This window comes from Jaculus jaculus, chromosome 7 (assembly GCF_020740685.1).
Source record: "Jaculus jaculus isolate mJacJac1 chromosome 7, mJacJac1.mat.Y.cur, whole genome shotgun sequence".
NCBI classification, from domain to species: domain Eukaryota; kingdom Metazoa; phylum Chordata; class Mammalia; order Rodentia; family Dipodidae; genus Jaculus; species Jaculus jaculus.
In genome coordinates this window covers 122,091,987-122,119,943 of record NC_059108.1, presented here as the reverse complement: position 1 = coordinate 122,119,943, position 27,957 = coordinate 122,091,987, and the positions used below count along the sequence as shown (strand labels likewise).

Sequence of the window (27,957 nt, the reverse complement as noted above, 5' to 3'; positions counted from 1 at the left end):
TTCCTTCCTTCCTTCCTTCCTTCCTCTCTCTCTCTCTCTCTCTCTCTCTCTCTCTCTCTCTTTCTTTCTTTCTTTCTTTCTGTGTGGTACTGAGACTTGAACCCAGGACCGTAGGCATGCTAAACAAGCACTCCACTACATCCCAAGCCCTTTATTTATTTTTATTTTAATACAGAATCTCAGTAAGTTGCCTGGCCTTGCCTTGAACTTGCCCTGTGGCCCATGCAGACCTCACACTCTCTCAAATCTCCTGTCTCCTCTGCCTCCCAAGGGTTGGGATTACAGGTATGTGTAACCATACCTGGCAACCCTATGTACTTTTTTTTTTTTTTGAGGCAAGCACAGCAGAGAGTGTGAGAGAGAATTGGCACTCCAGGGCCTCCAGCCACTGCAATTGAACTCCAGATGCGCCCCCTTGTGTGCATGCGCGACCTTGCGCCCTTGCATCACCTTGTGTGTACATGGGGTCTGAAGAGTTGAGCATGACTTGTTATGCTTCACAGGCAAGCTCCTTAAGTGCTAAGCCATCTCTTCAGCCGGCCTATGTACATTTCTTTAAAGTCAGTATAATGGGTTCACTGTAATCTAAAAGAAAAATATAAAAAATTTAATTACTATGCAATATATTTAATATGTACTCACTTAGACATAATCACCTGGCAGATAGGATGCAGTCAGATGCTTGTACCTGAGAATGCGATGACCATAAATAACCGGGTGTGTTTGTTGTGTGGGTGACTCAAATACCAGCAAAGGTACTGCCCAGGATTAATGTCATTCTCCAAATTGATGGGCCTTTCTTGGTGAAGTGCCAAAGGACGTAGTGGATGATGCCATGCTCACGGTTTACATATTAATGGCAGTCCTGGACAATGCAGCATCCAGTAAAGCCATGCAAATGCTGGGTGTGGTGGCACATACCTGTAACCTCGGCATTTAGGAGGCTCGGGTGAGAGGATTTTGATTGAAAGTCACTCTAGGCCACATAGTGAGACTCTATCTCAACAAACAAAACAAAACAACAGTAAAAAAAACAAAACAAAACAAAACAAAAAAAACACAAGGTGCTGAGACTGTATCTCAGTAGAATGAATGCTTTTCTGTACACAAGGCTCAGGGTTCAATTCCCAATATATCAAAATAAAACAGAAACAAAAAACACTTGTCCTTATTTTTGGAAAGACAGTTAGGGTCTAGACTTTTTTTATATTTTTATATATATATTTTTTGGTGTTTTGATTTTTTGAGGTAGGGTCTCACTCTAGCCCAGGCTGACCTGGAATTCACTATGTTGTCTCAAGGTGGCTTTGAACTCACGGCGATCCTTCTACTTCTGCCTTCCGAGTGCTGGGATTAAAGGAGTGTGCCACCATGCCCGGTGGGTCGAGACATTTTTATAAGTGAGCTTTTCACCAGAGCATTATAAAGCCATGTGGGAATTACGGAATGCTGGGTCTCTTAGGGTTCCCCATCTCTGAGAATATGGAGCACCTACCATAGTGCTGGAAGCTGTCCTCCAGTGCCCTCTCTTCTGGAAGAAGGAGCAGGTACTGGGAGACTTGGGTTCTGGGTCTGAATTGCATTGACAAGTATGTGTATAAGCTTCGGTCGGTTACACGAGGTCGGTCTGCCTGAGTGACTTTTCTGTAAAGAAGACTCACTTGTCCCACGTGAGTTGGGGGTGTTCACCGCCATTTGTGAGGCCCTGGGGTCCATCTCTGGTACCACAAAAAAATAACATTGAAAAAGATTTTTTAATAAAATGGCACACATATCCTGCCCCCTTGGGGATTATGGTTCATTTTGTTCTCCTCCTAGAACATCAGAAGAGCTCAGGGCATCTGCGTCCGTGAGTCCCACAGTGTACGTCTCATCTGGAAGCTCTCCCGAGCCGCAATTTCTTCCTAGCACTTAAAGATCCTTAGACCTCTCTCTTCTTTAAAGGGAAAGGAAAGAAGGATGAGGGTGGGGGTGAAAAGAAGGAAAGAGGGGAGGGAGGGAGGATACCTTTTCCATGCCTACTTCTTCAGCAACATTTTTTCTCTTCACAAGTCGATTTCTCAACCCTCAGTACATGCCTCCTCAGTGGTCTTTCCTTTATAGCCACCCCTGCTTTCGAGTGCTGCTAAGTCTTTTCAGTCCCTGAATAACTCGCCTCTGCAGTTGACTGTGGCCTGTGACATTCTCCTGCCTCCACTTCTTTGTTATCTAATAAATATTTCCTGGTTGTTTTTTTTTTTTTTTTTTTGAGGCAAGCCCAACAGACTGCCTTTATTTTATTTGATTTATTTATTTGAGAGAGACAGACAGAGAAAGAGGGGGAGAGAGAGAGAATGGGCGCGCCAGGGCCTACAGCCACTGCAAACGAACTCCAGATGTGTACACCCCTTGTGCATCTGGCTAACGTGGGTCCTGGGGAATCGAGCGTCGAACTGGGGTCCTTAGGCTTCACAGGCAAGCGCTTAACCGCTAAGTCATCTCTCCAGCCTGCTTTTGGTTTTTTGAGGTAAGGTCTTGCTCTAGCCCAGGCTGACCTGGAATTTACTATGTAGTCTCAGGCTGGCCTCAAATTTATAGCAATCCTACCTCTGCTTCCCAAGTGCTGGGATTAAAGACATGTGCCATAACACTGGAGGTCGGGGAAAGAAAGAGAATGGCCAAGCTAGGGACTCTCGACACTGCAAACGAACTCCAGATGCATGTGCCACTTTGTGCATCTGGCCTTATTTGGGTACTGGGGATCCTAATTGGGTCATTAGGCTTTGCAGGCAAGTGCCTTAACTGCTGAGCCATTAGGATTGCAACCCTTAGTTTACTATTTGGGCAAGAGTAAGAAAGACTTCAGCATGGGCACTGGGTTCCACAAGTAATTACATATAAATTAGTATAATTCTAAATTATGTTATAAAACTATTTCTAGGAACAAATTCAAATTATATTTGTGCTGAAGCCACAATGGCTTCTTTTTATTTCAAGGTAGGGTCTTGTTCTAGCCCAGGCTGACCTGTAATTCACTACATAGTCTCAAGTTGGCCTTGAACTCATGGTGATCCTCCTACCTCTGCCTCCCAAGTGCTGGGACTAAAGGCGTGTGCCACCAGGCCCAGCTATGGTTTCTTTTTGAGTCTTTCATTTTTCTCCCCCTTTCTTTTCTCTCCTTGCCCCACCTGAGTCTTCAAGTATGCTAGGAAATTCTTCTGTCACTGAGCTACACCTTGAGCCCTGCTGTTCTTTGAAATAACTTTCTCTGGTACCTCACTGTGGCTGGTGCTCTGGGCACATGAGTGTGCCAAATACAATGTCCACATGCTTGGCCTGGGCTGGGGCCTCTGACTCTGTGCTCTGCTCTTTGCATGTTTTTGTGGTACAAAGTTGGTATTGTGTACTTGTCAAGTGAATGCATGAATAATAAGATGAACTTGAAAGGTCTTGTTTAGTTGGGGAAAAAAACATTATAAGAATGGAAATTATTAGTTTTCTAGTATTTGATGTTGCAATAGGATTCCCAAGATTTTATCTACGTTTTCTTTTTCACTCCTTTCCAGTGCTGGTGATTGAACCCAGGGACTTGAGCATGTTAAAGTACATGCTCATCCACTGAACTACACCCCAACGCCCAACCCTCAAGACTTTATATTTCCAATATCTTTATTTTTAAAAATATTTTATTTATTTATTTGAGAGAGAGAGAGACAGAGAGAGAGAGGGAGAGAAAGAGAGAGAGGAGCAGATAAAGAGAAAGAGAGAATGGGTGTGCCAGGGACTTCAGCCACAGCAAACCAACTCCAGATGCATGCACCCCCCTGTGCATCTGGCTAACGTGGATCCTGGGGAATTGAACTGGGGTCCTTAGGCTTCACAGGCAAACGCCTTAACCACTAAGCCATTTCCCCAGCCCATGTCCAACATTTTAAAAATACCCCCTTCCCCGCCCTCACCATGCTTTAGCATTCATAGGCCAACTTGTTTAACATTCAGTGGTGTACGCATAAAAGGTGAGATAGATGATTTCTGCATAACTAAGCGAGTGAACCGGTGTCATAGGTGGTTCACTCCATCCCCTTCAGCCCTCAGCGAATCTCTTGAAAGACTCTTTCCTATGTCTGTCCTTGTGTTATTTCAAGTGGCCACACAGAGCAGCGGACGATGTTTTGTGTGTGTTCCAGAGGGTTATTTTAGAATTAGCTGGACGGGATGGTTAGAAGGATGTTGGAAATGGGACATCTGCCTTAGAAAGCCCATGTGAGATCTCAGGAGGGAGAAACCTGGCTTGAAGGCCTAAGGCAGTATGAATGGGACTAGCAAGATTTTTTTTTTTTGGAAGATAAATACCATACGAAACCATGAAGCTTTGGTTTGACAAGTGTAGCCAAACTCATTATTAAGGGCTTGTGGACAAAGCAGGATTCAAACTACCTCCAGGACACATTTACTACATGTAGCCCTGGTCTAGCAAGAAAATGAAGGGGGAAAAACTGCCTGTGAGGGGCACTTTGGCGAGATGGTAGAGATTCCAGAGCTGGAGTAGTTGTGCCTGTAGAGTCTCTTGTTCTTCCTGGTTTGCCCTCACATTTGTTCACTCATGCCCCAACCATCAGCTTTATGTTTCCAGGTCTTTCTCTCTCTCTCCCTCCCTCCTTCTCTCCCTCTCTCTTTCTTTTCCCTCCCTCCCTCCCTCCCTCCCTCCCTCCCTCCCTCCCTCCCTCCCTTCTTTCTTTCTTTCTTTCTTTCTTTCTTTCTTTCAGGTAGGGTCTCACTCTAGCCCAGGCTGATCTGGAATTCCCTGTGTAGTCTCAGGCTGGCCTCAAACTCATGGCGATCCTCCTACCTCTGCCTCCCCAGTGCTGGGATTAAAGGCGTGCGCCACCCCACCTGACATATTTCTGATGAGCTCAATGAGAAGAAGTTCAAAGCTCTCTAGGACTAGATAGTCTATTTGGGGGGAATAACCTGGCTGTGCTGAACCCAGCCCTGTTGAGTCACTGCTTCTCCTCAATGGTTTTCCTCCTCCTCCCATCGAAACTGAAGCTCATTGGTCATTCACATGCAGCTGACCCAGAAGAATGTCATTGTGAAAGCTCCTCAGCTTTATTGGGCACAGCGGGGTATAGAAAGAGACCTGGTGCCTTCCCCGAGAATTTCCAGTGCTGCGATAGAGTTGGGGAGACAAGACTTGGACTCATTAAAAGGTAAAGGGCCAGGCGTGGGGGCGCACACCTTTAATCCTGGCAGAGGTAGGAGGATTGCCCAGAGTTCAAGGCCACCTTGAGACTAAATAGTGAATTCTAGGTCAGCCTGGGCTAGAGTGAAGTAAAATTTTACAATTAAAATAGTAATTATTGACAATATTGTGGTCTCAGAGGACAGTGTAACAGCACTGCCCCAGGACTCAAGCACTGGGTGCCTCTAGGAGTTTGGGGCAGAGGGACTGTGGAGTAAGTAGGGTACAGGGACCCTTTCCTAAGGAGTGTGCTTTTATTCCCATCTGGGATGGTAATCTTTGAGTGGGCATTGAAGGACAGACAAATGTGGGTAACCGGAAGACAGCAGGGTGTTCCAGGTAGGGATAATTCTGAGAAGACACCCAGATACCAGGGACCAGAGTATGTGCTTGGTGTACAGTGAGTTATGGGCAGCCTTGGTAAGATCTGGGATTGGTACAGGGGGCAGGATCCATGGCCTTTTGTATAAGAAATGTATCTTCAGCTGGGCATGGTGGCAGATACCTTTAATCCCAGCACTCGAGAGGCAGAGGTAGGAGGATTGCCATGAGTTCGGGGTTACCCTGAGACTACATAGTAAAAACCAGGTCATCCTGAGCTAGAGTAAGACCCTACCTCGAAAAAAAAAAAAAAAAAAAGAAAGAAAAAAGAAACATATCTTCGTTTAGGCATTTTAAAAAGTAACTTCCTTCTGTGCCTAGCCTCCAGCTGAAAGAAGATAAATGACTTTTCTAGTCTGAATAGTAACACATTTGGTATAGAATTTTTACTGCCTTTATTTCTAAGATGTTCACTTTTTTTTTTTTTTTTTTGTGAACGATAACAACCTTGTTCTATTTCATGGATTCAGCAGCCCCTCTTATCCCTCAGAGATTATTGATATTTTTAAATTCTTTCATTCTTTGTTTTTATTAATTTTACCTTGTATCTAGAACCTCTTCTTTGTTAAATTTGGTGTTTTTTTTCATGGCCTCCTTTTTTAATGTATTTATTTATAATATAAAGAGGCAGAGAGAGGGAGGGAGTGAGAGACAGGAGAATGAATGGGTGCACCAGGGCCTCCAGCCACTGCAAATGAACTTCAGTTCTGCATGCGCCACAATTGGCATCTGGCTTTTGTGGGTCCTGGGGAATCAAACCTGGGTCCATAGGTTTCTCAGACAAGTGCCTTAACTACTAAGTCATCTTTCTAGTCCTCCTTTAAAAAGAATTAACTTTTTTTTTCGAGAAAGGGTCTCCCTGTAGTCCCAGGCTGGCCTCAAAAACTCATAGTGATCCTCCAGCCTCTCTGCCCTCTGAGTGCTGGGAGTAAAGGTATGCGCCACCACACACCCGGATTATGGCCTCCTTTTTCATCCAGTGTTTTGTGAACCCTGTGTGCTCTGCTCCTTGAATCTTGAGCTTTTTCTGGTCACCTCTGTATGAACTCTGACTGCGCACTGGCGCCAGACCCCATTAGTTGCACATGGAGGGTGAGGTGTGCCTGTTGGCAGTGGCAGATCTAGAAGACCCCCTCTAACCCAGTGCCCACGCATAACATGGTGGGGATGAAGAGGGAATGACCGAATTGGCTGCTCTGAATCCAACAACTACCATCATGTTTCCCCCCACCTCCCCTGTGCCCCAGAGTGGCTAGCTCCGAATGTGGCATCCTCAGAAGTGCCCCTTGGAGGGAGCGGAGGATCCACAGCTATGTCACTTTGCATTCAAATCCAGCCCTGGCACATACCTGGCCCTGTGACCTTGGGTCTTATTTATACAGTGGGGATCAAAGGATTTTTGAGAGCTATTTGATATAATTCTCGGAACAATGTCTATTTAATTTATATATCAGAAAGACAGGCAGACAGAGAGAGAATAGGCATGCCAGGGTCTCTAGCCACTGAAAATGAACTCCATATGCATGTGCCACCTTGTGTATCTGACTTAGGTAGGTACTGGGGGAATTGAACCTGGGTCCTCAGTCTTCGTAGACAAGCTCCTTAACCACTAAGCCATCTCTTCTATTTTCAAGGTGCTCTTATGATTCCTTCTTGTTTTCTGGTGCTGAACTTATTTATTCTTCCTATCAAATGTCTTTTCTGGCCAGGTGTGGTGGCACACGCCTTTAAACCCAGAACTCAGGAGGTAGAGGTTGGAGGATCACCATGAGTTTGAGGCCACCCTGAGACTCTATAGTGAATTCCAGGTCAGCCTGGGGTAGAGTGAGACCCTACCTTGAAAAGCCAAAAAAAAAAAAAAAAACAAACAAACAAACCTGTATGTGTATGCCATTACGCCTTGTAATGGATCTGTGAAGGGATGCAGGTCATATGCATTGGCTCACCCACTAGCCTGGCTCAGGGCAGGGCTCACCACTTGGTCTGAGTTGCCCAGGGCTTCTGTGCCACACGGAGATCTGGGAGCTGATGAATTCCCTTCCCGGCCTTCCTGGGGCTGGTGTGAGGCCGCCCTAATGTATGTAATGGGTCCTCTGCTTCCTTTGTCAAAAGGAATGTTAATTATTTTCAGCAGTCTAATTACGTGGCTAATGAGAGACTGACTGAGATAACATTCCCTTTAATTACTCTTGCTGAACGGCTGTTGGGGGCATCATTTGAGCCTGCTGCGAGGCTGGGCGCTTGCTCAGTGGTGGAGCTGTCCAGCAGGGGGCTGAGGGAGGAGCCAGGGTAGCTGGGCTTAATGCTTCACGAGGTGCCTGGGTAGCCAAGTGTCTGCCAACCTTTCCCGCAGACCATCATTTAAAGGAAAGGGGCAAGATCAGGTCAGAATGGAGAGCAAACAGCTGCAGTCACATTCCTCAGTCTACCCCCTGTGCGCACCTGTGCTTAGGGCTACTTTTGCCCAGGGCCACTTACTCGTGGAGGACCTGCACCCTGGCTTCCTCCCAATTTGATAAATGGATACTCAATGTCAAGTGTAATCCAGGACGAAGATATGGGGCTCATGGTCCAGAGAGCTTCCTAAAATAAATTTTGCATTTTGTCCTTCCCCTCTTTGCCTGGGAGAAATGCCACATGACTGTGTCCTGACTCTTGCCGCTCTCCCGGGTTTATCTTGTGGGCTGTGCCCTTCCTGTGATTATGATGTAGTGTCTTGAAAAACTATATTATTGGGCTGGGCGCGGTGGCACACGCCTTGAATCCCAGCACTTGGGAGGCAGTGTGTGTGTATGGGGGCGGGGGAGTTCAAACACATGTCAGACACTTTTCTCTTTTTGTTTATTGAGGTAGAATCTCCCTCTAGCCCAGGCTGACCTGGAATTCACTATGGAGTCTCAGGGTGGCCTCAAACTCATGGCGATCCTCCTACCTCTGCCTTGTGAGTGCTGGGATTGAAGGCCTGCGTAAACCACACCCGGCTCAGACACTTTTAAAGACAGTTTTACTTGGGTACTGAGTGGGTACTTTAACTTCACAAACGGGCATTTTTACCACTGAGCCATGAGCCATGTCCCCAGCGCTGATGAGGTGTCTTTCAAGCCTTGCTGGATGGCTCCTTAGGAGGATCTCAAGTAGGCTGTAAGGCATAGAACACATGGTCTGCACAAGGCTTAGTTGTCAGCTGCAGGTGGCCCATTGCTATAGCCAAACTGGTCGTCATGTCCCCACGTCTAAGGAGTGGTGTAAGGAAGAACACTCAGAGAGATCTCAGCCCTCCATGCTGTAGCTGTGGTCTTCAGCCAGTCTCTCAGTCTCTTGGAGCTTCTTTTGCCTCCTGAGTCAGTTGGAGTCCATGTCTGTCGTGTAGACCTGTGGAGGGGCGGATGGGATGGCCTGTTGGAAGCTGTCTGTCACATAGAAGGACAGAAATAAATGCAATATCTTGCTCTGAACTATAGCCAGGGGCTGGCCTTATTCACCAATTACCAGGACATTCTTCTGTAAAACAAGACTGAAACTCCCCTGCTTCACGTAGTGGCAGCCTTGGCTAACTAGGTTATTTCCCAATGGGGAGAGCGAGGAGACAGATCTCCATTCAGAAGGAAAGATCCTCAGGAACGAGGGAATGGGGCTCAACATTAGCAAATCCTACAGGAGCACTACCTTCTTCTGTGATGGTAGAAATGTCCCATATCTGCTCTGGTCCAGTACTGCCAACACCAGCCACATGCAGCTGTTGAGTTCTTGAAATGTGAGCAGCGCTTAACTTCATCTGAGGAGGTTAAGAGTTTAATTTCATTCATTTTTACTTATTAACATTTATATATTTATTTAATTACTGGGGGTGGGGGTTAAGGTAGGATCTCACTCTAGCCCAGACTGACCTGCAATTTACTATGTAGTCTCAGGGTAGCCTTGAACTCATGGCAATCTTCCTACCTCTGCCTTCCAAGTGCTGGAATAAAGGCATGTGCCATCACGCCTGGCACTTATCAACATTTAAATAAATACACAAGGTTGATCAGGCTACAGAACTAGATAGTGTGGTTCTGAAGTTTACAGAAAAAATTATTTCTGCACTACCTGTTCTTAGCTTGTGCCTTGTCTATGGGTGCTGTTTATGAGAGAGAAGTCACGGTGTGCTGGGTTGTTGGCAAAGGGGAAGAGAATCACGCTCTACCGATCAAGGGGGGATGACGAAGCTTGGGCAGGGACCAGAAGGAAGATTTGCAGCCCTTGAAGCAAGAGCCACCTGCTCTGTTTGAGATCTGATCTCTCATATTCTTAGTGCTTCCCTTCCCTTTCTGTCTACAAAGAGCAGAGCTGGGGTGTGTGTGTGTGTGTGTGTGTGTGTGTGTGTGTGTGTGTGTGTGTGTGTGCGCGTGCGCGCGCACGTTGGGAGAGGGGTGAGTCTAGTCCAGACAACCTCATGTGTCTATTGTTCTTTCTCAGGTGCTGTCTACCTTTTGTTTTGTTTTGCCGTAGGTCTCACTCTCGCCCAGGCTGACCTGGAATTCACTCTGTAGTCTCAGGGTGGCCTTGAACTCACGGTGATCCTCCTACCTCTGCCTCCCAAGTGCTGGGATTAAAGGCATGTGCCACATGACTGGCTTTAAAAGATATATTTTTATTGTATTATTTATAAGCAGAGAGAGAGAGTGTGAATCTGGGCATGCTGGGTATTTACTTTCTCCTTAAGTTGAAACACTCACATCAGATGTAGTAGTCTTGGGGGTGGGGTGTAGAGTTAGGGTGACTGGACCCCTGAAAGTGAAAAGGGGAGAAAAATTTGTACTTGTTAGAAATCGAAGATGATCTGACTTCTTATCTCTCTTGCCTACTTCCATAAAATTGTCCACAAATGGTCAGGACCCCTCTTAGGAGGGAGGTCTTTCATAGGATTTAAACATTGTGGTTGGTCAAGTTCAGCCCCCAGAACTTGGTGCCAGAGCTCATCTCTTCCTGAGACAGCCCCTAGCCTTAACCAACCAGCTGGTCCTCAGGTTCTCCTGGGCCAAAAGACAGCCCACCACCCTAAGAAAAAGTACCTTTGCCAGGGGATGGAAGCCTCTCTCGCTCTCTCGGATCACTTGGGAACTTCTAGCTGTGGGTGAGCTTTTTCCTCTGCTGGGCCTGGGCTAACTTAGCCCAGGCTCAGGCCCAGCAGGAAGGGCTCGGCCTAGACCCCATCCCAGGCCCAGTTGGGAGGGGCCCCTAGCCCTCACTCCCTACATGGCAGGAGCTCCTTGAACTTTCTTTTCTTCTTTCTTTCCACACTTTCTCCCCCAGATCTGTATCTGGTCACATGGACTCCTAAGCTGCAGGTGGCACACATGGGCATTTGGGCTCCACATGGCGCACTTCTCTTCTCCCCACTTTATCGCCCCTTACCTCCCAGCCTTCCCCTTTCCACATTCCTTTGTAAAATCTGAAGAAAGTGTGGTGTTTCAAAAAACATTCTCTTGAATCTGGAATTGCCAATTCTTTGGTTAGTTTTCAGGGCTTGGGGTTCCAGGAAGCACCCCAGAACCCCAATTTCCCCATTACAGTCTGGGGCCCAATTAAGTTCCTTAAATTCTTTTGATCACAGACAGATGGAAATTTAGGTTGAACACAAAGCATTTCATTTTGTCTCTATTCATTAATAATCCTGTTGTTAGCCGATGACTGACTGGGACCACAGTTTCCAGGGCTCTGTGAGTCATTTCCAGCTGACATATGCCCATTTGGCAAGTGGGGGGTCTGCTTGGTGGAGCTGGCACTGTAAGGACACTGGGTACCTTCTGCCACAAGAGGCAGGAATTGTTTTACCCTGCAAGTTTCCTCTGTAAGGCAGAAATTTGGGACCCATGATGATAAATTGTAACTTTCCTTTAGTTAGTTTCTTGAAATACAGAGGGACAAACCTTACCTGATATCAATCATGTAAACATGCATCCAAGGAACAAACAGGATTCCCAAACAAAAGGTGTGTGAGTTCCTTCCTGGGTACAGTTGCGTGGTGTGCCTTTTGGAGAGTAGATGGGCAGTGACTTGATTAACAATAGCAGGAGACGTCTTTGATCTATTTAATTTCAGTTGGTTTGATTCATGCAGACTTGGGAAAGGAATGTCCTCTAAACTGTTGGAGTTATCCTGGTTGTCATAAGAGTGATCTCACTAGTATGTTGAAACCTCTCAAAAAGTTATAAATCAGTTGGGCATGGTGATGCAGGCTTATAATCTCAGCACATAGGTGCATTGGAGATCAGCTTAGGCTAGGGCTAGATCCTTGTCTTAAAAAAAAGGTTTAGGGCTGGGGAGATGGCTCAGTGGTTAAAGGTACTTACTGGCAAAGTCTGCTGGCCTGTATTCAATTCCCCAGCGCCCATGTAACTGGACGTAAAGTGACATATACACACGTAAATAAATAAAAATTAAAAAGAAAGTTTGAGGGGCTGGAGAGATGGCTTAGCAGTTAAGCGCTTGCCTGTGAAGCCTAAGGACCCCGGATCGAGGCTCGGTTCCCCAGGTCCCACGTTAGCCAGATGCACAAGGGGGCGCACGCGTCTGGAGTTCGTTTGCAGAGGATGGAAGCCCTGGCGCGCCCATTCTCTCTCACTCCCTCTACCTGTGTCTCTCTGTGTCTGTCGCTCTCAAATAAATAAATAAAAAATTAAAAAAATATATTTAAAAATAAAGTTTGAAATGTTTGCGTGCAAGCATGTGTTGAACATCAGATGGTTTGGCACAAATGACAAAAAAAAAAAAAAAAACCCACAAAAAAATGATGGTGCACGCCTTCAATCCCAGCACTTGGGTAGCAGAGGTAGGGGTATCACTGTGAGTTCAAGGGCAGCCTGGGACAACAGAGTAAGTTCCAGGTCAGCCTGGGCTAGAGTGAGACACTGCCTCAGAAAAAAATGCAAAGAAATTTATGACAATGAGGCCACAAAAATTTATACATACATGACTCACGGGTCCCCAAAGCCCAAAATGATGGTAACTGAACATGACTCCATGTACATAAAACATCCAGGACAGGCAAATACATTAAGACGTCACAGAGGAACAGGGGATGGGGAATGACTGCTAATCCGTATGGGTCCCTCTGCCTTAATTCTTACAAAAAATTAAACATAAAAAGCAAAAAGAAGTAACCCAAGGTTAACTGGCCAGTTACTTTGCTATTGTTCTGTCTTCTCTTTGCTTAGAAGGAAAGTGACTTTGAAATGACCAGTCCACATTTTGTTTCTTTGTGTCTGCTTTCCTCAGCCTTTACCAAGCCAGTCCTCTCTGCAGGTCTCATTGGAACACTTACTCTGTTTCATGGAATGATGTCTATTGCTCAGTAGTAGAACTAAAAATAGTCAATTAAGATCATTTTTTTGTTTCTTGAGGCAGGGCCTCATTCTATCTCAGGCTGACCAGGAACTCACTATGTAGTCCCAGGCTGGCCTTGAACTCCCAGTGATCCTCCTACCCCTGCCTCCCAAGTGTTGGGATTAAAGGCGTGTGCCACCATGTCCAGCTGATTAAAATCAGTTTTTAAGAAAACAGTAGACCTGTGTACTCGGTGGTGCACCCTTACAATCCCAGCACTAGGGAGGCTGAGGCAGGAAGATGGTGAATCAAAGCCCAGGCTAGGCTACATAAAGAGGCCCTGGGCTAGATCCCCACCACCACAAGAGCAAAATAAAACACCGGCCTGTTTGAGAAATTTGGCTGTTATCTCTCATTCTGATTTCAGTGCATTCAAATAAACAGACTAGATTCAGCATGATGGTACAGAACTTTAGCCTGGTGTATTAAGGCTCAGTACAGGGCTTAGTCCGTAACTGTAGCCTCCCATAACTTGTGTTTAGCACTCATGCTTGTATTTTGGCTTTTTAGACTGGGTCTTGCTATGTAATCTAAGCTGGTATTGAACTCCTGGAGATCCTCATGTCTCAGCCTCCTGAGTGCTTGAATTAAAGGCATGCACTCAACTCATTTAATACTTTATTCCTGTTCATGCCAACAACAACCCCCTCCCACAAAAAAATAAAACCAGGATTGGCTCTGATTGGAGCATGTGTCCATCCCAGAGGCAATCACTAAGCCAGAGAAATGTAACCCTATGGTCAAGATGGTCCGATGCTTATCCCACAGGCCTGGTGCCGGCAGCATCAGAACCACACTGATGCCTGGCCTTGATATGTCCTTCCCCTTCTCCCTCCCACCTTTCCGTGTGTGTGTGTGTGCGTGTGTGTGCGTGTGCGTGCGTGCGTGCGTGTGTGTGTGTGCGCGCGCGCACGCGCACGTGTGTGTGCGTGCTGGGGGTGAATACAGGCTTCACTCATGTCAAGGACACACTTGACTGAATGTGTTGGCTTTGCTGATTCTCTGGCTGTTTAGTTTTCACCTACTTGAGGGTCTCTTCAGTTGTCTCCTCGGCCTGCTTTCCCAGAGAGTCTCACATTGCCGTTGTCATCTTCCTGCTCACTGCCTGAATACTACTTCCTTAGAGAAGTTTAAGATGAGAGAGAGAGAGAGAGAGAGAGAGAAAGAGATTGAATTTTTTTTAAAAAATTAAGATTTGGGCTGGAGAGATGGCTTAGAGGTTAAGCGCTTGCCTGTGAAGCCTAAGGACCCCGGTTCGAGGCTCGGTTCCCCAGGTCCCACGTTAGCCAGATGCACAAGGGGGCGCACGTGTCTGGAGTTCATTTGTAGTGGCTAAGCAGCCCTGGCGTGCCCACTCTCCTCTCTCTCTCTCTCTCTGCCTCTTTTTCTCTCTGTCACTCTCAAATAAATAAATAAAAATAAACAACAAAAAAATAATTAAAAAATTAAGACTTGCACTTTAAGCTCTAATTTCATCCTGTCTCCCTCTGAGCCCTTTTTCTTGGCATATTCCCAGAACTTCTATAATGTTAGATTGCTTCCTCCTCGTCTGTCTCCACTGGCCTGTGAGTTCTGGTGGTGGGGGGTGGGGGGGGATAAAGTCGCAAGATGTTTGGAAATCTCTACAGTGGTTTGGTTGTAGAAATTGGGCCAGACCAGTCATATCTTCCCACAACCCTTCGGGTTTCTTTGCCTGCTCGGGTGGCACAGCCAAGGGCAAGGTTCCCATTGCTCCTGAAGGTTCCGTGTGGTGCAGTAATCTAGGGGACACCCTGAGGACTTGGGCCATGGTGTGGAGAACCCAGATACATTCCCGATCCCTTTGTAAGTGAGGCTGCGACACCATTATCTCCTTTGCTGGCTGACAGGAAATGGCTTGCTAGTCTCATGTGAGGGGCTTCTAGAGACTGGCCTGATGGGCTGTGCATGGAGTTGGGGGCTACGGATGAAGGGATGATAAGGAGTTTCTTTACTGCAACACGTGCCTGGCTCGGGGACAGTGGCCGGGCAGCTAAGTACAGAGCCCAGCAGCTGTGCAGCCTTCCAGGCAGCAAGCAGGAGGTACTGGGTGCCAGTGAGTAGGGTGAGAGGGAAGGGAGAGAGGCAGAGGCTGCATGGAGACCACTCCCCTAGATGCAGGAGTTGGGAGAACAGAAATTTTCTGAGAGAGGAAGATCGGAAGGGCACGTTAAGATAGAATGAACTAGCTGGGTATGGTGGCGTACGCCTTTAATCCCAGCACTCAGGAGGCACAGGTAGGAGGATCACTGCGAGTTTGAGGCCAGCCTGACACTGCATAGTGGATTCCAGGTCAGCCTGGGTTAGAGCAAGACTTTACTACACCTCCCCCCTCAAAAGAGAGAATGAACTCAATGAGGAGGCATAAGTGAGGAGGACAGGCTAGTGTGAGGACAAGGTGGCCTCCAAGTGCAAATTAGAGTCCACAGGAAGGGCAGCCAGGGCACTCGAGAGTCAACCCTCGGAGCATGGGAGGCAGCGAGGGCCTAGCTACCATCTCCACCCACTTCCCGGTGCCTCCCCTGCTTCGCTGGCCATACACAGCCTGTCCCTTGGGACACTTGGAACACCAGTTACATTTGTAGCTTCACATGGTCACTCTGGTTTGGGAAGTTGCCAACCTGGCTGGTGTTCAGGGCTGGACTTACTATAGAATAAGTAAAAGCAGTTGTTCTGGGTCATAGGGGAAGAACAGGGGATGTGGGGGGTGGTCAGGAACCAGAAGATTCTCTAATAGGCCTTTAGAGTTCTCTTAACTTTGGGAGCACCTGGGTAGGAAAGTGTATATAATATGCAATATATTTGTTTTGAATCTTGGTTCCTGTTATGGAACCCTACAACCCTGGGAATTTCCTGAGTGGTAGAAGTGTCTTTTGTTATTCATAATGAACCCATTTGGTCACATCTGAGGTCTATTTTTTTAATTTTTAATTTTTTGCTAATGAAATACTAAGGGTGGCGCCTGCTAGCCTCAGGATGGAGCCAATCACCAAAAGCCCATGTGATGAGATTAGAGGGGCGGAACTTTGAACTCCAGCGTCTTAAGAATATAAAAATCCTTGACCATCAGCATTTGCTGAGCCCCCAGTGGCTGAGCGTGCCCGAGGTCCTGAGAGGGTGGTGGTGTGCAAAGCTCCCTCCCTATGCCTTGCTCCATCTGTCTTTTCATCTAGCTGTCCCAGCCGAGGTATGTGTCTCCATGAGTTCTGTGAGCCATCCTGACAAATTAGATGCCAAGAGGGGTCATGGGAACCCTTGTTTGTAAGTCCATCGGTCAGAAGTACAGGTGACAACCTACCGCGTATGATTGGCATCTGAGGTGGAGCAGTCTTGTGAGAATGAGCCCTTAAAGTGTGGGATCTGGCATTATCTCCAGGCAGAGAGTGTCAGTGTTAAAACAACAAACAAAAAACAAGCAAGCAAGCAAACAAAAAAACTATAGGATAAGTAGCTGGTGTCTGAACTGGTGTGTGGGGGACAGAGAGAGAGAGAGAGAGAGAGAGAGAGAGAGAGAGAGAGAGAGAATAGAATCTTGCATAACTAGTCAGGGAAGTACTTTCTTGAATGTGAAAGGGATTTTCTTTTGAGGGGGTTGTGTTTTGATTTGAGACAAAGTCTCATATAGCCCAGCTGGCTACATGCGGTCATTTGATATCTTCTTTTCCTTGGAGATTTGTGAAAGGATGGGAAGGAAGAGACTGGGAAAGTAAATGAATGGTTCTTACGCGCTGCATTTCTGGCTCCTGTCTAGATTCCAGGCTATGGAATTGGCCAGGGGCGGGAGGATTTGGGTTCTGGTCAGAGAAGCAGTCTGAATCCTGCAAGCCTGGCTTACCCTAAATAGTTATAGAGGAGAGAAAACGATGCAGGGGGAATTTCCTGCCAGCAGCTGTTGGTTAAACCTCTTTGGGAAATGGATCCTCCGTTGTGAAAACTGGCTGCCTGTTCATGTTGTAGAAATAACAGAAGACGTTGTCATTCTCTGACCTTAACTGGCCTGGCCCCCTGCCCACGTATGAGCCTAGTGTATCTCCTCGGGTGCCTGCCTGGGATGCTCTGTTCCTACCTCAGCTCTCCCTGTGTGATTTCAGACCAAGTCTTCTGTACTGTGCCGATCCTGGCCACCCACTCTCAGTCATTGGGATGGTGCTCGTAGATGGCAGAAAGGAGACAGAACCCCGTTTGCATGGTGGCACACGCCTTTAATCCCAGCACTCAGGAGGCAGAGGTAGGAGGATCGCCATGAGTTCAAGACTACCCTGAGAGTCCATAGTGAATTCCAGGTCAGCCTGGGCTAGAGCGAGACCCTACCTTGAAAAACAAAACAAACAAACAAAAACAAAATAGCTGGACCCCGTTAGTCTGCTTATCTATCCATCTAGAAGACATTCTGTGGTCTCTAGGAATTCATCTATGGTGGAAAGAACAGACAGACCTATAGGAAGTACCTTTCAGATGGTTTTGGTGGAAACATGGCCAAAGCCCCCTGGGAGCAGTGATGTAGAGGCTGTGAGGTGAAATAACCTAGGAGCAAGGTCAGTCCGGAGAGGGCATAGGCGGGCTGCGGAGGAGGGCGGGAGGAAGTCGCAGGGCTTGAGACCCCAGTGGCGGTGGTGGCTCTTGTCAGCTCTCAGGATCACCTCAGACATGTTGCTGGAGAAGCTGGAGGGAAATGGCTGCATGTATGCAAAATGACCAGCCCACGGGGAGCGCCGGAAAGACTACGCAGATAGGGAAGTCCTTTAAAGACATGCTGTATGGGGCTCCAGAGGGGTGGTGACTGCAGCCCAAGGCCTGGGGCTTAAATTGGATATATGGATTTAGCCAAATTTCATTTTTACTTTATATTTATTTATTTATTTGACAGAGAAAGAGAGAGAGAGAATGGGCATGCCAGGGCCTCCAGCCACTGCAAATGAAATCCAGACGTGTGTCCCCTTGTGCAGCTGGCTAACGTGGGTTCTGGGGAATTGAACCAGGGCCCTTTGGCTTTGCAGGCAAATGCCTTAACCGCTAAGCCATTCCTCCAGCCCTGGATTTAGCCAAATTTCTTTTCTTTTCTTTCTTTCTTTTTTTTTTTTTTTTTTTTTTTTTTTGAGGTAGGGTCTTACTCTAGTTCAGGCTGAACTGGAATTCACTATGTAGTCTCAGGGTGGCCTCGAACTCATGGTGATCCTACCTCTGCCTCCTGAGTGCTGGGACTAAAGGGGTACACCACCACGTTCAGCCTAGCCAAATTTCTTAATGTCCTGAGCCTCGGTAGCTGCTCCCCCCCATCCATTAGAACAGGTTGTTATCTCTGCCATGGGTCTTGAGAGAATCACTAGAGCAGATAAACTGGAAAAGCCCAAGTCCTGCCTGTGTGCAGCTGTCCTGGGGGTTCTTCACACATCCACACGCCCTGGCTCTTGGCTCAGGTTGTGCCATCCACAAAGGGACCTCGTGGCCTCTGTCCCCTGCCTACTGCTCCTGAGGGCCAGGAAGGTGTGAGAGGGGGCAGCAGATAGCTTGAGTACTTGCAGAAAGAGTAGTCCAGCATCCCAGCTACCATCACCAGCTCCCTGAGGGAAAGCCCGGCCAAGCAGGACTTGTCCAGCCAGAGGTCAGCTCCGAGAGAGAGAGAGAGAGAGAGAGAAAGAGAGAGAGGGGTGCTCTGACCACAGCAGCGTCATCTGCCTGGATGGTACCTCAGCCACCAGCAGCCCGCGACGGCCTGACTGCAGCACTGCCGGGCTCTGCTGACAGGATGTGGTTTTTTGGTTTCTGTGTCTGTTTTGCCCTGTGCTGTTGCTGTGGCCTACCTAGGTCCCAAGGAAGAGGAATTGAGCTCTCAAGGCCATGAGTCATGGCGGTGCTGCTAGTGCTGGATGCTGCTGGATGTGCTTCATAAGGGCTTTCCTCCAGGTGATAGGTAGGTGCCAGGGTGACCCTTGACCCCTGCCTGGCAGGCTAAGAGAGGAGAGGAGCATGGACGGGCCGGAGGGAGATGGCAGGTGGCAGAGGTTGCCGTTTGTGGACGAGCTGGGGAAGGACAGGCAAGGCTGAGCACAGGCAGCCCACAGTGGTGTATGCAAGTCACACCTGCCCTCACTTTTCTCTGTGCCCCAGGCGATGCTCCCCCCAAATTACACTTTACAGGGCATATGTCAGATTCCCCGTCCTCACCCTGTTCCTTCTCAGCTCCCTGCTGCCTCACGGGCCGTCAGTTTAGGGGCCAGACAAGAAAGGACCTGTCAGTGCTCAGCGTCTGGCAGAAGGAGGAAGACGGGCCCGGGCATTACAACAGGCTGGCACCTCTGCACTACGGTGCGCCCCATGCACGGGGTGACGGTACCACCTCCCGCCCCACACGCATTATTTTCAGTTTCTGAATGGTCATGTTCTGGACACTCTCTTGCGTCCTGCAGATGCTGCTGTGTGAAGGCAGTTTCCAGGGGGGGCTCCAGCACGTGTGTATTAGGAGAAAAAAAAAATCTGGAGTTTCTACCAAATGGCCAAGTCTTGTCAGATCTGTAATTGTAACTACTTAGGAAGTCGAGACAGGAGAAGTATAAGCTCAGCGCTTGGCTTGTTTTTAAGGTCAGCCTGGGAAACTTAGCAAGATCCTGTTTCAGAATATACCATTTAAGAAAGGGTTACAGGGGCTGGAGAGATGGCTTAGCAGTTAAGTGCTTGCCTGTGAAGCCTAAGGACCCTGGTTCGAGGCTCGATTCCCCAGGACCCACATTAGCCAGATGCACAAGGGGGCGCACGCGTCTGGAGTTCATTTGCAGTGACTGGAGGCCCAGGTGCGACCATTCTCTCTATATATATCTGCATCTTTCTCTCTCTCTCTGTTGCTTTCAAGTAAATAAATAAAAGTAAACAAAAAATTAAAAAAAAAAAGAAAGGGTTACAGATAAAGAGCTTTGTGGTAGACTTCTTGCTTAGTATGCGTGGGGCTCTAGGTTTAGTCCCCAGGACTGCAAAGAAAGAAGAAAAAGTAAAAGGGCTTGAGGATATTATTAAAAATATGTATGTGGCACAGGGCTTTATGGAGTAAGACTTACATCATCATGTAGCCAGTTTTCATCCTTAATAGAAAGGAGCTCACCAATAATCATGGTAAATAATACAATGAGATAAATATTGCAGTGGTTGATTACATGTAAGATTCCTCTGTGTGTGTGTGTGTGTGTGTGATTATATAGGTCTTGCTGGCCTTGTGTAGCCCTTTGTAGCTGTGGCTGGCCTTAAATTCAAGGCAATCCTCCTGATTTAGCCTCCCAAATGCTGGGATTACAGGTCACACACTGCTACACCCGACTCAGTGTGTGTGTGTGTGTTGGGGGGGGAGTTTCTTAGTTGTGTAGTTGTGCTTGACTCTCAAAATGCTAAAACAAATGTCCTACATTGTCTGCCTTCTGTGAGGCTCTTGAGTGCCCTTGAAAACAGATGTCTCCACTGCAAGGTGAAGGCGAATGTAATCTGAAGCTGACAGCGGAGCTGGATTCCACAGTTCCAGCCCCTCTCCGGTTTATAAGTGTGTACGCACTCACTCATCCAGCCACATGGAAGAGGCCCCTGAGTCCTCACTCTGCCTGAAGATTGTCCAGGAGCCACCCCAGGATCTCACGGCTAGAACACCCTGCCCTGAGCAGAAAGGATGGCAGAGATGGCTGTTGCCAGGAGAGGGGTCTTGGAGGCCTGATGCTGCTGAGCACTGGGCCTCAGAGCTGGGTAGCCCAGAGCTAGGAGTGGACTGTGTTCAAAGAGGCCTCCTCTTTTATTCCAGGGACACATGGAAGCCACCTGCCTGCCAGCCAAGGATCAGTTGAGCCCTGGGGCTGATGTGGGCCCACATTACTGAGAATGGCACCAAGGTCCAGTCTGGCACCAAGGCAAAGGTTAAGCTGGGAGACATCTGCATAACAATCCTGATGTCTGTTCGGAGCCAGGTGGCCAAGGCTGTGATAAGTGAGTATATTTCAAACATGCAGAGGATCACTGAACTGGTCTGTCTTCCCACTTGGCACCTCGTCAGCAAGGGTACAGGTCTGGGTGGGGAGGGGGTGGTTCAAGTTCTAAGCCTGCTTCTTATGCCAGGGCTTGTTACAGGGCCACAGTTCTGGGATGGAGAGCATTGACTGTTGAAACCATTTTATGGCTTCTAAAAACTGGGCCACGGGCTGGAGAGATGGCTTAGGGGTTAAGTGCTTGCCTGTAAAGCCAAAGAACCCAGGTTCAAGGCTCGATTCCCCAAGACCCATGTTAGCCAGATGCACAAGGGGGCGCATATGCGTCTGGAGTTCGTTTGCAGTGGCTGGAGGCCCTGGTGTGCCCATTCTCTCTCTCTCTCTTTCTCTCCCTCTGCTTCTTTTTCTCTCTGTTGCTCTCAAATAAATAAATAAACAAAAAAATTTTTAAAAACTGGGCCAGACCCATATTGGTGGAAATGAGTAGAAGTGGACACCCATGTGGGGTGAGGTGGTGTGTGCCTTTAATCCCAGCACTGGGAAGGCCAGAGGTAGGATAATTGTCATGAGTTCGAGGCCACCCTGAGACTCCATAGTGAATTGCAGGTCAGCCTGGGCTAGAGTGAGACCCTACCTTGAATGCCCCCCCAAAAAGTAAACACCCGCAAGAGGGTGTCTTCCCACATTCTTTCTCATCACCAGGCCCCCGGATACTTTGGGCATGGGCTTTACTTCCAGGTAATAGGAGCTGTGCCTTACCTAAAATTCAGATTCTGCCCACACACCAAAAGCAACTGGGTGGAACGTCCGGGGCTTCGTTGCTATAAAAATGGCAGGAGGTCAGAGGCGAGTCCTCTTGCTTTTCGCAAAGTCTCCTTCAGTGTCTGGACAAGCCCCACACAGGGCGAAAGGCCCTGAGGTACAACTAACCCCTCTCCTCTGCTCTGGCTTTTCCTTGATAATACTTTAAAAAAAAATGACACTTGGCTGCTTTCCCAAAACCAAGGCCCATCTGGCCTGCAGGCTGCTATGTCTATGCAGAACAAACAACCCGATGGTGGGGTTCGGGGCCAGGAGGAAGGGTGCTCCCTGCAAGGCAGGGCAGACTAAGCTGGCACTTGGACATTTTGACTGGAGAGGTTGGAAGGTGCTCATAGACTGGTTCGCGGGAGTCCAGAGCCCTACATGCAGGGGGTAGGAAAAGGGTGGCAGGGTGTTTCTCAGCTGTAGGTCAGCCTTGACTTTTCTAGCTGAGAAGTCACAGCTCAGGGCCAAAATCTCTTTCCCACTCAGCTTGGCCTTGAAAATTCTCACTGGAAGGTATTCTTGCGTTGATTTCTAACCAGGGTGGTGTGAGTGAACCTGAACTTGGGGTGGGGGCTGGATTTAGAATAGGAGAATGGCCATGGAGATGATCACTGTGGGAGTGTAGTGACCCACATGCAAGACCTGTTACTCACCCGGCATAAGTCCTCAGAAGAATCTACACCATTGGCCTGAAGACTGTCATGCCCTTTGATCCACCGGTTCCACTTCTAAAATTATTCATTCATTAAGAAATCGTTCACACCAGGCATGGTAGCACATGCCCATAATCCTGCAGTTGAGGGCAGAGACAGGAGGATCACAAGTTAAAGGTCAGCCTGGGCTAGATGCTATAGAAAGAAAGAAGGGAGGCCTGGGGATATGGCTCAGCTTGCCAGCCTGGGTTCAATTCCCAAGCTACCCACATAACCTGGACACAAAAAGTGGTTACAAGTATCCGGCATTTGCTTGCAGTAGGAAGGGGTCCTGGCATGTCCCCCCGCCCCTGCTATACACAGGTGCAAATAATCAATAAATAAATAGAAGGAAGGAAGGAAAGAGAGAGAGAGAGAGAGAGAGGGAGCTAGGTATGTGCCTATAATCAGGATGCAGAAACAGAAGGCTTTGGATTTCAAGACCAGCCTAGGATACTTGAGACCCTGCCTCAATAAAACCAAAATGGAGGGAGGGAGGGAAGGATGGGTGGGTAGAAAAAGGGAGGAAAGGAAATAAATCTTTCATTAGGAAATAATCCCAAAGAACAAAATAACTGAATTCTTTTGTTACAGACATAAAGATATGCTCGTGATATCAGCTGGAATAGTAAAAACAGGAAAGAATTATTCCCTGAGTTGAACATCTTGCTAAACTAAATTATAGTTTTCCACTGGATAGGATCTTATATAGCCACTGAAATAATGAGCACGTAAACTATCTGTAACAATTTGACAAAAGCAGCTATAAGTGAAAACGGTAGGTAATGGAATAAATACACCCCAGTACCATAAAATCTACACACGGGGAAAGATTGCAAAGGGGGGAAGATACTGGCTGTGGCTTTGGTTTCATTACAAATATGCTTTTTCTTTCCCCAATGCCTGGCTTGGCATGTTTTCCAGCAATTTAATCTGGGGGACTGCAAAAGGCACCATTAATAGTGACTTTCTCTACGATGGGATTAGGAGGGGCTTTTGTTTGCTAAATCATCCCTATTACAATGTATAAATTTCAGCTGTGAGCACGTTACTTTAGAAATTAGGAAAAGAAAGTAGCAAAGATAGTTTTAAATAATAGGATTTAAAATTTAAAGAGGCTATATTTCCCAGGGAGAAGAGAGGAGAAAGACAGAGCAAGCTAGCTGTTTATACCTGACCTCATTAGTGTTCAAGGACTTGGGACTATCTGGGCCTACCAGTCCATTTGTCTATGTATTTATCCATCCATCCATCCATGCAACCCCAGGTTTTTGTTGTTGTTTGTTTGGTTTTGGTTTTTTGAGGCAGGGTCTTGCTATAGCCCAAGCTGGCCTGGAATTCATTGTGTAGTCTCAGGCTGGCCTTGAACTCACAGCGAGTCTCCTACATCTGCCTCCCCGAGTGCTGGGATTAAAGACGTGTGCCACCACGCCCAGCCACCCAGGGTTTGGTTAGGCATTATTGTCAGGCTGCATTCTAGTCGCCGGTTCCCCAGCAGCAAAGAAAGCACAGCCCCAACCCTTGTGAAGCTTTTGTTATAAGTGGAGAGAGAGACAGCCCTGGAGAACAGAAGCAAAATACTAGAAAGTGCAGTGGGGACAAAATTAAGATGGGACAATATGAATGACAAAAAGCCCCTTTTGAGCCCATTTTGGATTAGGGGGTCCAGAGAAGATCTCGGAAGAGTGACGGCTAAGCCGAGACCTGAGTGACAATGGGGCAGGCAGCCGTGGAGAGGTCTGACGTTCTAGTCACCCTTCTGGATGCTCCACCTGCAGCCCTCACCCACAGGGTGTCTTTTGCTTCTCAGGTCCCATGCACCTCCAGGCCAGGCTGGACTCCATTCCCCAAGTACTCTCGCACCAACCCCCAGCCCCATATTCCCAGCTGGGATGTCCTTGATGTCCGAGTCCTGCTAAAAGTCCTGTGTGGGTGGCTGATGCCCTGCCTGCCGCTGCTCTGGGCAGATGGCTCGCTCCTCTGGGCAGCCTGCGCGCAGGCCGCTGCTCTTGGCTGATATTTCCAGAGCCGCGTAGGGCCATCTGAGATTTCCGTGGCAGGCTAGATTGGCATAAATGACAGGTCTGGATAATGTGTGCCCTGGCAAAGGGTCTCTGACTCAGGCCCAGAAGAGTGACTGCTGTCATAATCCTGTGAGGCTCAGCTTTGACCTTGAAGGACTTTGGTGAGGCCCCTGCCAGGATGTGTCCTGAGGAATAGGCTGGGAACCTTAGCTCTCCGTGACACTCAGCTCTGAGCATGGTTGATGGCCCAGTGGAAGCCCACATCCATCTCAGCACCTCCCGTTGTTTCTCTGGATGCCGTCCCAGCCTCCCAGAGGCAGAAGCTCAGAGAATGCCCACGCCCTCAGAGAAGCCTGTAGCCAGCTTCTGGAGCAGTACAGTGTGCTCAGTAGGAGAGAAGGAGCCAGATTTGGGGGGTTCAGTTTTCACCAGCCCAGCTGTTCATAGCTGTAAGAACATGGGCTAATTATTTAGCCTCTCCCTGCCATATTTTCTCCCTCCATAAAATGGGCTTCAGGACGATTTGAGTTAATACAAGGAAAAGTGCTCTGAAGAGTACCTGGCTATTCTTGTCAGCTGGAAGGCAAGGGGAGCAAAAATCAATGGAAGTTAACATCTGTGGCCTCTGGCTGGCTCAGATGCTAACTTCCACTTGATTTCCTTCTGGCCTTGAAGCAAGACTCTTTCTCTCCCTTACCCTGATGACCAAAGGGGAAGCGAGGTCCATTGCAGATCTTGCAACAGTCCAGTGTCCCAGATGTAGGACAGCCCCTCGCTTCACTCACTCCCCCTGAGAGACCTAGCATACAGCCTACTGGGGAGGGGACTCGGGGTCTCTGGAGCTCTCCATACTGTCTTTCCACAGGGGCCTCCTTGGAAGCACTGGGTGTCTCCCCAGAGATGGGACAGTCGTGATTGGGGTCTCTTGGGAATTGAATAGGGTACCTAGCCTGGCTGTACCTTGACTTTTTAGCTAGATGTCCATTGGACAATTCTCAGAGTCACTGTATTGCGGCATCCTAGCTTCCTGGAGTGAGAAGTGTTTGGCCAAATTAAAGGCAGCTCATTCCTCCCAGCGTTGCCTGAAGCCTGTTTTGGTCTTGTAAGACCAGCTCCACCTGTGTCCAGTGCCCGTTCTGCCCGAGGCTGCCCTGTGGCAGAGTTCAGAAGACTCCCAGGGCCCAGGTGAGCTACTCCCAGGGACAGCATGTGAGAAGCCAGTTCTCCTTTTCCCACTTCCTTTCCTTTGTCCTGACAAGTCACCTTGGGTTCTGACCCCTTGCCGGGACACTGTGTTCTCAGGCCCCTCATCAATAAGCACGGAGGCTCTTGGAATTTGTGTTATTTCCCCAAATCCACTAATCGTCAAATGCTTTTTTCCTGCCTCCAATCCTCTCCACACTCTCCTCTATGCTACCTTGAATTTTCTTGCCTGTGCTCTCCCAGCTTTGTGTCGCAGCCCTGAGGATTTTTATTAGACAGACAGACAGACAGACAGATGATAGAGAATTGGTGCGTCAGGGCCTCCAGCCACTGCAATCAAACTCTAGCGCGTGTGCCACCTCGTGCGTGTGTGCAGCCTTGCACGCTTGTGTCACTTTGTGTGTCTGGCTCACATGGGACCTGGAGAGTCAAACATAGGTCCTTAGGTTTTGCAGGCAAGTGTCTTAACAGCTAAGGCATCTCTCCGCCCCCCCCCCCACCCCTTTTTGTTGTTATTGTTTTTCAAGGTAGGGTCTCACTCCAGCCCAGGCTGACCTGGAATTCGCTATATGCTCTCAGGAAGCCTTGAACTCAGTTAATCTTCCTACCTCAGCCTCCCAAGGGCTAGGATTAAAGGCATGTGCCACCAGGCCTGGCTTGGGATGGCTGTTTTTGTCACCAGGAGAAAGAGGTCAAAGTCCACTGAGCTGCTGGTTCCTCTTGCTGCAGACTTTTTCCAGGGCTGAGCAAAGAAGTTATTGGAAGGGGCTAAAAGGTAAAGAAGGTCAGGTAGGTGGAGGCCAGAGCAGGGGCTATGGGCTTGATGGACCTAGTGGAGGGTGGCGAGTCTGTCCCACCTAACTCCAAGTTCAGGCACAGTTCCTGTGATTATTAGAAATCAGCTTTGGTGAGCCGGGTGTGGTGGCGCACGCCTTTAAATCCCAGTACTCGGGAGGCAGAAGTAGGTGGATCATTGGGAGTTCAAGACCACCATGAGACTACATAGTGAATTCCAGGTCAGCCTGGGCTAGAGCAAGACCCTACCTCAAAACAAAACAAAACAAAATAAAAAAAAAGGAAAAAGAAACAGCTTCGGGAATGGAGTTCTGAAATACTCCCAAGTCAGCATCCTGCCTCTCACCTGAGTATCTGCCACCACAGAGAGCTGCAGCCAAGCCAAGGACACGCCCTCATCTTCTTCTGCCATCACCTCTATCTCCTCCCCAGCCAGGTTTTTCAGTTGCCTACGTTCACCTTGCATGGACCAGCTGTGTCCTCCTAGCATGACCCCTTGGACAAGGTCTAACAAGGTAGGCTTCCTGCCCCTTTGCTCAGCTGCTTCCTGCCATGCCGCTCAGAAGTGGAACGAAACCCCAGCTTCCCTCTGCTCTCCCTGCCCATCCTCCCGTCTTCTCCGCTGCCCCTCGACCCTAGCTTCCCCTCCACCTTTGGCAGCTCCTCCTTCCATCGTGCGTCTTCTCAGTTTCGGGGTCCAGCTCCTCCAGCTCACGTGGGAAAACTGGAGCTTGCAGTTTGTTGTTACTGGCTGAAAAACAAACAAACAAATTAAAAAAAAAAAACCCTTTCTTGGCTACTCAGGAAGATGAGATCAAAGCAAAAGCAGGGTTTAAAGTTAGCATGAAGGTAGAGACTAGGCTAGCCTAGCATGGACAAGGTCCTGAGTTCAATTCCCAGCACCAGAAAAAAGAAGCAAAGGTGGACGTGGGCCTGAGTCAGGAGTTCCATACCGTCATATGTCATATCAAGGCGCAGCTGGAGAGTTTGAAGTCCTTTCCCCAGCCCAGGATCACCTGCTAGAGGGCAGCCAGGGGTTTCTGGGAAGAACAAGAGGACAGATCTATGTTCACAAGGGCCTAAGTCAGGCAGGAGGTCCGGTGGTCTGGGAACTCTGTGCCCGAGCCACCTGCCTTAGGACTGTCTGTCCCTCCAGTTTCCCTGGAGCCCAAGTCTGTTTTCACCTGGCCTTGGGAGGAGGAATCAGGACCAAGTGAGGTTTGCAAGGCAGGGTTGCGAAAGCTCACTCTTCCAGCCTGTTTTCAAGCTTGACCCTAGGGGTTGACCTTTCTTCGTAATTCAGACATTGGCAGCTGTAGGAAATTGGGAAACTCACATTTACTCCTGGGCTGTGTGTGTGGGAGGGGTGCGGGTGATTTCCTGGCTCCCCGGGTTGGTAGACCTGCCTAACAGGAAAGGCTGTGAGGAAGTTGGCGAGGGCAGGAGCACAGTGACCCTGCTTTAAGTAGGAGGTGACCCTCGAGGCAAAAGAGCCT

At 48.3% G+C, this 27,957-nt stretch overlaps 1 protein-coding gene across 4 annotated transcripts in view; it reads left to right on the top strand.

Moving 5' to 3' along the window:
- Tmem229b (transmembrane protein 229B) overlaps positions 1-27,957 on the top strand; it is a 50,948-nt gene that overhangs the window by 10,510 nt on the left and 12,481 nt on the right. For 2 of the 4 annotated variants that reach the window (XM_045155301.1, XM_045155300.1), the window contains exon 2: positions 20,760-20,941. The gene's annotated coding sequence lies outside the window, so the exon portion shown is untranslated. Of the gene's footprint in view, positions 1-17,195; positions 17,214-20,759; positions 20,942-27,957 lie in introns of those variants that run through there. The other 2 variants (XM_045155302.1, XM_045155299.1) reach the window with 2 other exon arrangements.